General features: G+C 47.3%; 1 protein-coding gene and 1 non-coding gene across 3 annotated transcripts in view; one reads left to right on the forward strand and one right to left on the reverse strand.

Moving 5' to 3' along the window:
• LOC105486499 (ribonucleotide reductase regulatory subunit M2) overlaps positions 1–9321 on the forward strand; it is a 36285-nt gene extending 26964 nt beyond the window's left edge. The window contains exons 12-14 of one of the 2 annotated variants that reach the window (XR_003019103.2): positions 6656–6706; positions 8131–8265; positions 8670–9321. The gene's annotated coding sequence lies outside the window, so the exon portion shown is untranslated. The remainder of the gene's footprint in view (positions 1–6655; positions 6707–8130; positions 8266–8669) is intronic. The other variant, XR_003019104.2, reaches the window with a different exon arrangement.
• LOC112427523 (small nucleolar RNA SNORA2/SNORA34 family) lies at positions 8113–8247 on the reverse strand. Its single transcript, XR_003019133.1, has one exon. It is a non-coding gene; the product is annotated as a small nucleolar RNA SNORA2/SNORA34 family (small nucleolar RNA).
• Positions 9322–13613: the final 4292 nt, after the last annotated feature.

A 13613-nucleotide genomic window follows, 5' to 3' on the forward strand; every position in this document is an offset into this window, starting at 1 on the left:
TTGACCTCGTGATCTGTCCACCTCAGCCTCCCAAAGTGCTGGGATTAAAGGCGTGAGCCACCGCGCCCAGCTTAGTTTCTTTATTTAAAGGTAAGGGTTTTTTGTTTTGTTTTGTTTTTGAGACAGAATCTCATTCTGTTTCCCAGGCAGGAGTACAGTGGCACAGTCATAGCTCACTGCAGCCTCAACCTGGGCTCAAGTGATCCTCCCACCTCATCTGAGTAGCAGGAATTATAGGCGTACACCACCACACCCAGCTCATTTTTGTGTTTTTTTCTAGAGATGGGTTTCGCCCTGTTGCCCAGGCAACAAGCAAATCTGCCCACCTCAACCTTCCAAAGTGCTGGGATTACAGGCGTGAGCCACCACGCCCGGCTAGAGGTTAGTTTCTCAAATTCCTGGGCTTAAACTATCCACCCACCTTGGCCTTCCAAAGTGCTGAGACTACAGGTGTGAGCCTTTGCACTCGCCTTGAATTCCTTTTTCAACAGTATGTTTCCTACTAAAAGCACTTATGAAAAGTGTGTGTTTTCTCTTACCCCTTCTCCTTTTTTGCCATCTAATTTTACATTGTATTTCTTAGTGTTTGTCTTTAAAATATACTTATATCTCTATGCTACTTTTTTCTTATTCTTGCCCCCTCCCCCATAAGAAAGATAAAGAAATCAGAGACTTAGACTGGGCCTGGTGGTTCCCGCCTGTAATCCCAGCACTTTGGGAGGCTAAGGCGGGTGGATCACTTGAGGTCAGGAGTTTGAGACCAGTCTGGCCAACATGGTGAAAACCCGTCTCTACTAAAAATACAAAGTTAGCCAGGCGTGATGGTGGGTGCCTGTATGCCCAGCTACCACGGAGGCTAAGGCAGGAGAATCACCTGAACCCGGGAGGTGGAGGTTGCTGTGAGCCAAGATCGTGCCACTGCACTCCAGCCTGGGCAACAGAGTGAGACTCTGACTCAAAAAAAAAAAAAGAAATCAGATACTAACAACTCTCTCCTTCTTTCTTTCTTTTCTTCTCCATTTTTGTTTAATGTATCATTTCTAATTTCAGAATTTATATTTATATATGTCCTTAATCCTCACTCACATTGGCCCTATAGGTAGAGTCACTGCTCACTGTCAGTTCCCTTGCTGAAGTTTTCCTATTTTTCTCTTGATTTGCTGAAATTCTTTCTCCAGTAGTTTCATCAAAAGGGACTAAATGAAAAAAAATTATTGAGTTATTGCAAGTTCAAAAAGGTTTCTAGTCTTTGTGTTTGACAGCTTTCCGGGACATAAAATTCTTAGACCACGCTTTCTTTCCTTGAGAACTTCGCAGGCATCACTTCTGTCTCTAGAGTCAAATGTCATTGTGGGAAAGTCTGAGTCTAACTTCTATTTTGTTACCCTTTATGAATTGATATTTTCACTTGACTGTCCAAAGTCTTTTCTAGTTAGCTTCTTCCCCCTTTCTTTTATATTTTATGTCTAGTTACTTTCATAGAAATTACCTTGTTATTGACAGATTTTTGTCATTTTCCCCAAGACTTGGTGTGCCCTTTTGGTTTGTAGATTTATCTTCTTTTATTTCAGGAAAATTTTCTTGAATGATATCTTTAAATATTTATGTTCCCTTATTTCAGTTTTCTATTCTGGGATATATGATGGGTCCTTTGCAGTTCTTCCAAATCTGTAATTTTCTCTGTAATCTCTTTACACCGTCCATTTTCATTTCCTTTTGCTCACTTTCCTCAGTCTTGTTCTCAGTGTCTTGATTGTGTTTTGAGCAATATTTGATGCTCCTCTGCACAGCTTTCCATTTCATCATGACTTTGAAGATGTGATGTTTTTCCTTCTTTCTCCAGTTCTGTCAGCTCCAGTTTCATGTTCCCCCTGAGCTCTCATATCTGTTTTGTGTGCTTGCTTTCTGGAGATGATTGCTGTATTAATTTCTTTTTTTGTTTTTGTTTTTTTTTTTTTTGAGATGGAGTCTTACTCTGTTGCTCGGGCTGGAGTACAGTGGTGGGATCTCAGATCACTCTGGAACTCCGCCTCCTGGGATCAAGCGATTTTCCTGCCTCAGCCTCCCAAGTAGCTGGGATTATAGGCTTGCGCCACCACGCCCAGCTAATTTTGGTATTTTTAGTAGAGATGATGTTTTGCCATGTTGGTCAGGCTGGTCTCGAACTCCTGACCTCAGGTGATCCGCCCGCTTCAGCCTCCCAACGTGCTGGGATTACAGGTGTGAGCTACCGCGCCCAGCCCTGCTTTATTAATTTTTGTTGTTGTTTAATTTACAGCGAAAAGTTTGCTGGCAATTTTATCTGTTCTATGGCAACGTTTTTACTCATGAGCTTTCACTTGCCACTTGTTTTTCCTGTTCCTTTTCTCGTTTTTATTTTTTAATTCTTACAGTGTCTTCCTGTAGATGCTGCGCTCTTTGCTTTTTTGTTTTTCATCTTTGGGCAAGGTGAGTGTTTCTTCAGCCGTCTATTTGCCAGAGGTTTGTGTGGGAGAAGCAGCGAGGACTTTCCCTACATCCAGTGCCATGTGCAGTTGTAGGGCTGCTCACGGGCAGTCTGGTGACTCCTCTTTGTTGCCTGCAAGTGTGGCTTGTCTGTGTGATTGTCTGTGTCTGATCCGCTGCTTCTGCTTCTTGGTTCCAAGCTTACCTGTATCTCAAATGCCGCTGTCATGAGATCACGGGCCCCACTCCTGCTCGTGCAGATAAGGGACATTGGTTGGTGGGCAGTGTGATCCCTTCTCACAGCTTCTTCCCAAACATCTGTATGGTGTTTCCTGCCCTGGGCAACCCTCTGACTCGTTTCTAGTTTGGGTTTCATCTCTCTTCTGTTTTCACTGGAAATGGAGTTTAGCCAGGTGTGGTGGCTCATGCCTGTAATCCCAGCACTTTCAGAGGACAAGGCAGGTGGATTGCTTTAGCCCAGGAGTTCGAGAGCAGTCTAGCCAACATGGTGAAACCCTGTCTCTACTAAAAACACAAAAATTAGCCGGGTGTGGTGGCGCATGCCTGTAATTGCAGCTACTGGGGAGGCTGAGGCAGGACAATTGCTTGAACCCGGGAGGCAGAGGTTGCAGTGAGCCGAGATTGTGCCACTGCACTCCAGCCTGGAGGCACAGCGAGACTCTGCCTCAAAAAAAAAAAAAAAAAGATGACGTTTGCATTTTGTTTCTCTTTGTCCTTGTTACTGTGGGACGATTTCTTTTTTCTTTTTCCAGCTTTATTCGTGTATAATTGACATACAATAAACTGCACCTATTGATTGTGTTATTAATAAGTTCTGACATACGTATACACCCATGCAACTGTCACGACCACCAGCCACTGGACATCCTGTCACCCTCCACAGCTTCCTCGTGCTGTTTCTTACCTCCACTCCCATTCTCAGACAAACTCTGACCTGCTTTCCATCGTTAGAGTTTTCATTTTCTAGAGTTTTATGTAAATAGAATCCTACAGTATTTTTTTTTTTTTTTGATGTGGTTTCTCTCACTTAGCATATATTTTTTTTTCTTTTGAAATGGAGTTTTGCTCTTGTTGCCCAGGCTAAAGTACAATGGCGTGATCTCGGCTCACTGCAACCTCCGCCTCCTGGGTTCAAGCAACTCTCCTGCCTCAGCCTCCCGAGTAACTGGGACTACAGGCGCACGCTACCACGCCGGACTAATTTTTTGTATTTTTAGTAGAGGTGGGGTTTCACCATGTTGGCCAGGCTGGTCTCAAACCCCTGACCTCAGGTGATCCACCCACCTTGACCTCCCAAAGTGCTGGGATTACAGGCATGAGCCACCATGCCCGGCCTAGCATAATTATTTTGAAGTCCATCAGTTGTATATAACAGTGGTTCATTCCTTCTTATTGCAGTATTGCATTGCATTGTATGGCTGTGCCATATTTATTCATCCATTCACCCGGTGATAGACATTGGGGCTGTTTCCAGCTTTTGGCTGTGATGAATCAAGTTGCTGCCAGTCTCCACGTAGAAGTCTCTTTTGGACACTAGCTTTGATTCCTCTTTGATTCCTCCTTTTTTTTTTTTTGACAGAGTCTTGCTCTGTCGCCCAGGCTGGAGTGCAGTGGTGCGATCTTGGCTCACTGCCGCCTCCGCCTCCTGGGTTCAAGCGATTCTCCTGCTTCAGCCTTCCAAGTAGCTGGGACTACAGGTGCCTACCACCATGCCCAGCTAATTTTTTTTTGTATTTGTAGTAGAGATGGGGTTTCACTCTGATGGCCAGGCTGGTCTCGAACTCCTGATCTCGTGATCTGCTTGCCTTGGCCTCCGAAAGTGCTGGGATTACAGGTGTGAGCCACCACACCTGGCCCCATTCCTGTTGAATAAATGCATAGAAACAGAATGACTGGGTCACATAGTAGGTTTCACTTTTTAAGAAGTGACCAAACTGCTCTTCAAAGTGACCACACCGCTTTATATGCCTCTGAGCACATGAGAGCAACAAGAGTCCCAGTTGCTTCATACCCTTGCCAACACTTGGCATGGCCCATCTTTTACATTTTAGTCCTCCAAGTGCGTGTCTAGTTTATAGCCTTGGGGTTTTCATGTACATTTCACCAATAGCAAATGGCATGAGACTTTTTTAATGTACTTATTTTTTATATGTACACCATCTTTGGTGAATTGTCCAAATCCTTTGCCCATTTTAAAATACCGAGTTGTGTTATATATTAGGTTATTCTAGCTACATGTCTTTTATCAGATATATGACTTGTAAATATTTTCTCCAGTCTGTGCCCCTCTTTTTCATTTTATTCAGTGTCTTTTGAAAACTAAAAGTCTTTTAATTTTTATGAAGTCCAATTTACTTTTTTTTATAGTTTATGTTTTCTGTGTACTATTCTTTTTTTATTTTTAATTTATTAATTTTTATTTATTTTATTTTATTTTATTTTATTTTTGAGACGGAGTCTCGCTGTGTCACCCAGGTTTAAGTACAGTGGCACGATCTCGGCTCACTGCAAGCTCCGCCTCCCGGCTTCACGCCATTCTCCTGCCTCAGCCTCCCGAGTAGCTGGGACTGCCTCCCAAGTAGCTGGGACTACAGGTGCCTGCCACCACGCACGGCTAATTTTTTAAATATTTTTAGTAGAGACAGGGTTTCACCGTGTTAGCCAGGATGGTCTCGATCTCCTGACCTTGTGATCCACCCGCCTTGGCCTCTCAAAGTGCTGGGATTACAGGCGTGATCCACCATGCCCAGCTTAACTTTTTATTTTTATTTTTATTTTTATTTTTATTTTTTTATTTTTTATTTTTTTGAGACGGAGTCTCGCTCTGTCACCCAGGCTGGAGTGCAGTGGCCGGATCTCAGCTCACTGCAAGCTCCATCTCCCGGGTTCACGCCATTCTCCTGCCTCAGCCTCCCGAGTAGCTGGGACTACAGGCGCCTGCCACCTCGCCCGGCTAAGTTTTTGTATTTTTTAGTAGAGACGGGGTTTCACTGTGTTAGCCAGGATGGTCTCGATCTCCTGACCTCGTGATCCGCCCGTCTCGGCCTCCCAAAGTGCTGGGATTACAGGCTTGAGCCACCGTGCCCGGCCAACTTTTTATTTTTTGAGACAGAGTCTTGCTCTGTCACCCAAACTGGAGCGCAGTGGTGCGATCTTGGCTCACTGCAGCTTCAGCTTCCCAGGTTCAAGCAATTCTCCCGCCTCAGCCTCCCAAGTAGGTGGGATTACAGGCGCCCGCAAGCATGCGTGGTTAATTTTTGCATTTTTAGTAGAGACTCGGTTTCACCGTGTTGGCCAGGCTGGTCTTGAACTCTTCACCTCAGGTGATTCGCCTGCCTTAGCCTCCCAAAGTGTTGGGTTTCCAGGCAAGAGCCACCACACCTGGTCCCTGTGTACTATTCTTAAGAAATCTTTTCCTGTGGTGAAAAGGGAACTCTTGGACACCGTTGGTGGGGGTGTCGATTGGTACAGCCATTATGGAAAGCAGTATGGAGGTTTCTAAATAAATAAAAAAATAGAACTACCATATGACTGACCAAAGGAAATGATATCACCACCTCGTGAAGATAGCTGCACTCTTGTGTGAATTGCAGCATTATTCACGTTAGCCACGATTTGGAAACAATGTAGGTATTGATGAATGAAGGGATCAAAGGACCGGGCACAGTGGCTCACGCCTGTAATCCCAGCACTTTGGGAGGCGGAAGTAGGTGAATCACTTGAGGTCATGAGTTTGAGACCAGCCTAGCCAACATGGTGGAATCCTATCTCTACTAAAAATACAAAAATTAGCCGGGTGTGCTGGCACGCGCCTGTAGTCCCAGCTACTCAGGAGGCTGAGGAAGGAGAATCACTTGAACCCAGGAGGCAGAGGTTGCAGTGAGCCAAGTTCGTGCCACTGCACTGCAGCCTGGGTAACAGAGTGAGGCCCTGTCTCCAAAAAAAGATCTCTTTCGACTCTATGATACAAAGATGTTTTCTTCTAGGTACTTCGTAGTTTTACATTTAGGTCTATGCTGCATTTTTAGTTAATTTTTATATATGGTATGAGGTTGGAGATTGGGGCTTATTTTTCTATTCTCTTTGAGCCGGTTTCTGGGAGGAGAGGGAGGACCCATCAGCTCCTCTGCTGTGTCAAGCTATTATACAAGGCCCCATGGGCTGAGGTTTCTTTTTTTTTCTTTTCTAGGGAAAAAAAAGGAAAAGCCATCAGCAATACCAAGGGAAACCGTAAGCTAAGGTTGGCATAGTTCTCAGCAAGCCTCACAGCGCTTCTCTGTTCCCTCCCTCACCCCTTGCCTACCTTTAATCCAAAAATGATTTTACCAGAATGTCCAACAAATAAGACAAGACCCAAAAGCACTGAGAACTTTTTCTTGCTGCAAAGTATAAAACACAGACCAGTATAGTGGCTTAAAAAAGCAAACTCCCAGGAAAATGTATAGAGATGGAAAATAGGACAGCAGAATAGCAGGGACTGGGGAGGGGAGAAGGCGGTGGTGCTCTTGAACAGGTAGAGTTTCTGTTTGGCTGGTGGAAAAGCTCTGGAAAATAAAGTGTTGATGGTTGCACAACATTGTGAATATTCATAATACCATTGAATGGCACGCTTAAAAATGGTTAAAACAGTAAATTGGGTTACGTGTGTTTTACCACAGTTAAAGAGTATTTTTAAAAAAGCATATTCCCTCTGGGGTTAGTTAGCTGTAGTCAACACCTAAGTTCCCCAGGGATGAACTGAAGTATGGACCAATAATATGAATTAAAATTAAATATTGCCAGGCAGGCTGGGCACGGTGGCTCACGCCTATAATCCCAGCATTTTGGGAGTCCTAGGCAGGCAGATCACTTGAGGTCAGGAGTTCTAGACCAGCCTGGCCAACATAGCGAGACCTCGCCTCTACTAAAAAAATACAAAAATTAGCTGGGTGTGGTGGTGCACACCTGTAGTCCCAGCTACTTGGGAGGCTGAGGCAGGAGATTCGCTTGAACCTGGTGGGTGGTGGCAGGGGTGGGGGGTGGGCACGCAGAGGTTACAGTGAGCCCAGATGGCATCACCGCATCTGCAGCCTGGGTGACAGAGTGAGACTCCAAAGAAAAAAAAAAAAATTGCCAGGCAGTATGAGATTGCTTGGTCAATATCCTAACAGTCACAAAGCAAGCAAGTGATCTTGAGAGCAGGGAAGGGAGGAGGTGGGAAGAAAGGAGGACCAAGTTCCTCTGAGTGGCTAATAAATATTATTTTGGTTAAGTCCCTATCTCCACAGAGTAAGTCCCTGATTCTTTTTTTTTGAGACTGAGTTTCACTCTTGTTGCCCAGGCTGGAGTGCTATGGCTTGATCTCGGCTCACGGCAACCTCCGCCTCCCGGGTTCAAGCGATTCTCCTGCCTCAGCCTCCCGAGTAGTTGGATTACAGGCGTGCGCCACCATGCCCGGCTAATTTTGTATTTTTAGTAGAGACGGGGTTTCTCCATGTTGGCCAGGCTGGTCTTCAACTCCCAACCTCAAGTGATCAGCCTGCCTCAGCCTCCCAAAGTGCTGGGATTACAGGTGCGAGCCACTGTGCCCGGCCTGTAAGTTCCTAATTCTTAAGCCTAACATAGTTAAATTGCTCTGTAAAAAAAACAATGGCTTTATATTCAAGACCATGTTGCTTCCAACAGAACTGGCCACTCACACTGGGATACTGAGCAGCGAACAGACCACGAGGAAGACATCACTCTTGGATCCTGTTTGAAACCAACAGCTACAGCAAAACACTAGTCTTGATTCAGAGCCTAATGGGGTTTCTTTAATTAGTAAGTTTACATTCATGGAGTCTTGTGAAAATGATTAGATAAATTGCAGAGAAATAAATAAGTATTTTGTACATCGGAGTATTATTGTTAATTTCTACCTGGTTACATGAGACTCCCTCCTCTGGGTTTTCTCTCTGTGCCCTTTTGCTGTGGACAGAAGGTACCCTGCTCATTCATCCATCTAGCTGGTGAGCCAGGGGGCAGCCCGGAGGGAGGAGTGGAGGGGACATGGGCCTGGAATTAGACCGAGCTGGGTGTGTCCCCAGCTCTGGCTGCACTGCCAGGCCCTGGCTTCGTTACTGTGAAATGAGGGGTGGGGTGGGTATCTGGTCTCCCACTCCGCATTACTGAGGCGTTCTGGGTCTCTCCTCCACCCTCTGATTCCTTCCCCTCTTCTGTTCCAGTCCAGAATGCCTCCTTTCTGCCTAAATGCCTCTGAGCTTCATTTGATCATCATCAGCTGCAGACCCATGAGCCACTGGGCCTGACCTGGGAGACACCGGCCCTCCGCTTCCAGCGCTCTCCAGCCCGGATTTCCTGCAGAACAGTGGCAAAGCATTCGCCCAGAGCTGCGTCACCTCACTGGAAAGCAACGCTGAGTCGGGGTTACCTGGCTCCACTGTGCCCCCAGCGAGGTGAAACTGTACCATCAAATTCTCACAACAACATTGGTTCTCCTTTAAGGATAAGGAGGCTACCGCCCAAAGAGCTTGTGCACTGGGTGCACAGCCACTCGGGCCATCTTCCAGAGCGGGATGTCTGACTCCAGAGCCCGCCAGCCCACACTGCTCTCCTGAGGACTGGGTTTCTCTGGCCTGAGTCTGCCCGAGTCTACAGGAAGAACCCTGCTGGCACCCCAGTAAGCCCCTCTAGACCTTGGGGCTCTAACTGCTCTCAGAGCTCACTTTTCAGTTAGCCTATAAGGCAGGGGTGTCCAGTCTTTTGGCTTTCCTTGGCCACATTGGAAGAAGAATTGGCTTGTGTCACACATGAAATACAATAACACTAATGATAGCTGATGAGTTAAAAACAGTGAAAAATCACAAACTCAATGTTTTAAGAAAGTTTGTAAATTTGTGTTGGGCTGCATTCAAAGCCATTCTGGGCTACGGGTTGGACAAGCTTGCTATAATGGATCAGAGAGATCTACAGTCTTAAAGAAGAAACAGCTCCCAGGCCTGTTAGACCTATCAGGGCACTCACTGAATGCTGTGAGCAGGGGAAGGGGCAGGCCTGGGCAGTGCGGTCCTCAGTGGGGGCCCAGCGGTGTCTCCAGTCATCTGGGGAGCTGGGAACAGCACACCAGGGTTTGTTTGCCTCCTGGGAAAGTTCTCACTTGCAGCAAGAGAGAACAGAGGTGCGAAAGCTAGGCCATGTTCATTATTCCTTCATTCCCTATTTATTGAGCTTTGACAACATGTGAGGACTGCTTGCTTGATTGATTGACTGATTGGGACAGGGTCTCACTCTGTCACCTAGGTGGGAGTGCAGTGGTGCAACCTCAGCTCACTGTAATGTCTACCTCCTGGACTCAAGCCGTCCTCCTACCTCAGCCTCCAGAGTACCTGGGATTACAGGCCCACGCCACCACACCCAGCTACCTTTTGTATTTTTTGGCAGAGACAGGGTTTCGCTATGCTGCCAGGCTGGTCTTGAACAACCAGGCTCAAGTGATCCTCCTGCCTCCCCTTGGCCTCCCGAAGTGATGGGATTATAGGCTCCAGCCACAGTGCCCAGCCAGAGGAACGTTTCAGATGCTGGAATCAGTGGTAACGTGTTGGAGGAAGGGGGTTTCTGAGCTCAGCCCATTTCTTATACTTGGATCTTCCCAAAGGTCCAGTGCGAGGGACTTCAATGGAAGAGAAGTGAAAAGGGAAGGGGCCGTGTCCCTTGGCAGCAGGGACAAGGGATGTAGCCTGAGCTTTAGCATCATGAAGGGTCAGGACAGCCCACACCATTGCAGGGAGCGGAAGAAGAGACCCATGTGGGGGCCAGGTGACAGCACTGTGCCTGGCACCTTGGGACACCCAGGGGCTCTATGACTCTGCCCAGAAAGAGGCCTGGGGTGGCAGATGAAGGGAGGACTGCATCTCTGGGAGAAAGTAGTCCAATGCTTGTCACAGCTCAGTTGCTCATTATTAATGAAAAAAATGGCTCCTGGTTTATACATCAGCCATGTAAACTTGGCTAATGTGAGTCTTCCTTGCAAGCTCCTATGTGTGCTGGTTCCGGCACGGCAGTGAGGTTTCTGAGTTGCATCAGCTGACAGGTAAATGCTGCCTGGGAGGCCTCTTGGAGGACAGCCAGCTGGCTTCAACCATCAGTAGCTCAGTAAGCAAAAGGTCATGTTCAGTTCAAGTGCAAAGATTGTGAAGCCCGGTGCTGAAAAGCCAGATGAATTCAAGTCACCTGAGCTTTTCTCCAGCCTTTGCAGCCTGGACCAGGGCTAGGGTCATGATGTGAGCTGGCGAGAGAGAAGAAAGAAGACCTACATTACATATCCAGGCTCTCTGCCCTATGTGCCAAAACCAAGTGCTGCTAGGGGCTGGTCCTTCCTTCATTCCAAACCGTGCTGCTTTTCCTCCGCTCTTTGAGGCCTCTGCGATGTGCAGGATGTTGACCTGAGCTCTGTGTGAGGCGGAGAGGCGAGCTGACCCAGTTCTTGTCCTTGAGGCCCTCAGGGTCTACAGGGGGCTGAAATGGGGCCAGAGAACCGAGCTGCCTGTGTGGGAGTGGGGTGAGTGTTGGTCCTACCTGGCTCCTCCCTGTCTGCACCTGCTGTCCTTGGTGTTTTTTTCTGTTCTGGGGGGTGGCTGCTGCGGGGCCAGCCTATGGCGAGGCCAGGTCTCTGCCAGCAGTCAGGTCCATGAAGCAATCTGGTCAGTGGAAGGAAAAGGGTTTTGGAGTCAGACACAAAATTTCCACTCTCCCACTTCTGTGCTTTCCTTATCTAGACAAGTTGCTGAACCTCTCTGAGCCTTAGTTTTCTCATCTGTAAAATGGGTTCTGAGAAACATATCTAGTAGAGCACCTGATGTCTGATTGCTTAATTCAGGATAACTCCTCTCCCACAAAGGGCACCCCCTCCACTCCATCTGCTTTGCTTCCCTGATGGACAACCTGATTCAGAAACCTTTTGCTACCCATGGCAAAGGTCCAGGGTAGTGAGGTCTTGGGGGCTGAGTGAAGCCAGGGAGGTGAGTACTGGAACCTTCTGTTGTTTGCCTGATCCATAACCCAGGTCACATTACCATGACTGCAACATTACATTACACAGTTCTGGGTTATATTGCTGGAAGTTTTGAGAGAATGCACAAAGAGCTAAATTAAATTAAAACAAAATTGCAATCACCGAGTTAATGACTGTGACAATACAAATAATTCACAACTAAATTAATGTAATATTAAATTTCATCATTATACTAATAACCTTTGCACGGCAATACAAAAACAACTGTTTGGGGAGGAATGATTTATTACATGACAGAACAGAGTTCTGGGGAAGTCTCAGGCTGGGCACAGTAATCCCAGCACTTTGGGAGGCCAAAGTAGGAGAATTACTTGTGTGCAGGAGTTCGAGACCCATCTGGGTAACATAATGAGACCTAGTCTCTACAGAAAAATTAAAAATTAGCCAAGCATGGTGACTCATGCCTCTAGTCCCAGCTACTGGGGAGGCAGAGATGGGAGGATCAGTTGAGCCTGGAAGTTTGAGGCTACAGTAGCCATGATCATGTCATGTCACTCAGCTTGGGTGACAGAGTGAGACCCTGTCTCAAAAAAGAGGCCAGGCATGATGTCCCGCACCTGTAATCCCTTTGGAAGGCCAAGCACTTTGGAATCTAAGCAGTTTGGGAGGCCAAAGTGGGAGGATCACTTGAGCCCAGGAGTTGAGACCAGCCTGGGTAACCTAGTGAGACCCCATCTCCAAAAGAAAAAAAGTAAGTCTCGGGGCTGGGCACAGTGGCTCACGCTTGTAATCCCAGCACTTCGGGAGGCCTAGGTGGGCAGATCACAAGGTCAGGACTTCGAGACCAGCCTGGCCAACATGGTGAAAGCGTCTCTACTAAAAAAGTACAAAAATTAGCCAGGCATGGTGGTGTGCACCTGTAATCCCAGCCACTCGGGAGGCTGAGGTGGGAGAATTGCTTGAACCCAGGAGGCGGAGGTTGCAGTGAGCCGAGATTGTGCCACTGCACTATACCCTGGGTGACGGAGCAAGACTCTGTCTCAAAAAAAACAAACAAACAAAAAAAAAAACAAGTAAGTCTCAGAATTGCCTTCTGGAATCTGAAAAGGGAGAGGGAGGAGCTAAGATTTCTAAAGGGCCTACTGTGTGCCATAAGGCAAGGGTGACAGTCCTTGCCCTTGGGAAGCACTTGGCTCACATGGTGGAACAGCCATATTTGCAGTGACTATAAAGTGAAGAGGCCTTGGGAGATGAGGATTATTAGGAGGGCTTCCTGGAGGCGGCGGCATTGAGTGAGCCTGGAAGGATGAGTAGGCTTGAGAAGGATTCAGTGGGTCTTGTTCTGCTTCCTTGTCTCCCTCCCGCTTTGAAGCCAGCTACAGTCTGGCCCTTGTCCCTTCTTTGTCCCCAAAATGCTCTTATCAAGTAACCTTTGTGTTGCCAGACCCAAAAGTGGGTCCTCAGGGCCTCATTTTCCTGACTCTCAGCAGCACATGCTCCTGGAAACTTCCACTGGCCTCTGGGATCCACCCTTCCTTGGTTTCCGCCAGCGTCACCAGCTCCCCTTCTTTATTCCCTTTGCTGGGTCCTCTCCCCTCCCAAACTCCCATACCTCGGAGCTCGGCACCCTCGCCTTTCTGTGCTGCTGGCTCCCACCAGGCCACCGATGATGCTGACATTCATGGCTCTGTCCTGGCCCTCCTGGCTGCCACACTCAAGTATCTCATTATCTATGAAGCGCTCCCCTGGGATGTCTAAAAGACACTTTTTTCTTTTCTTTTCTTTTTTTTTTTTGAAATGGATTCTCGCTATGTCACTCATGCTGGAGTGCAGTGGCATGATCTCAGCTCACTGCAACCTCTACCTCCTGGGTTCAAGCGATTCTGCCTCAGCCTCCTGAGAAGCTGGGATCACAGGTGCATGCCACCACGCCCGGCTAATTTTTGTATTTTTAGTAGGGTAGAGACAGGATTTCACCATGTTGGCCAGGCTGGTCTCAAACTCCTGACCTCAGGTGATCCTCCTGCCTTGGCTTCCCAAACTACTGGAATTACAGGTGTGAGCCACTGTGCCCAGCTAATTTTTGTATTTTTTAGTAGAGATGGGGTTTCACCATGTTGGCCAGACTGGTCTTGAACTCCTGACCTCAGGTGATCTG

Source organism: Macaca nemestrina, chromosome 13 (genome assembly GCF_043159975.1).
Source record: "Macaca nemestrina isolate mMacNem1 chromosome 13, mMacNem.hap1, whole genome shotgun sequence".
Classification (NCBI taxonomy): Eukaryota; Metazoa; Chordata; class Mammalia; order Primates; family Cercopithecidae; genus Macaca; species Macaca nemestrina.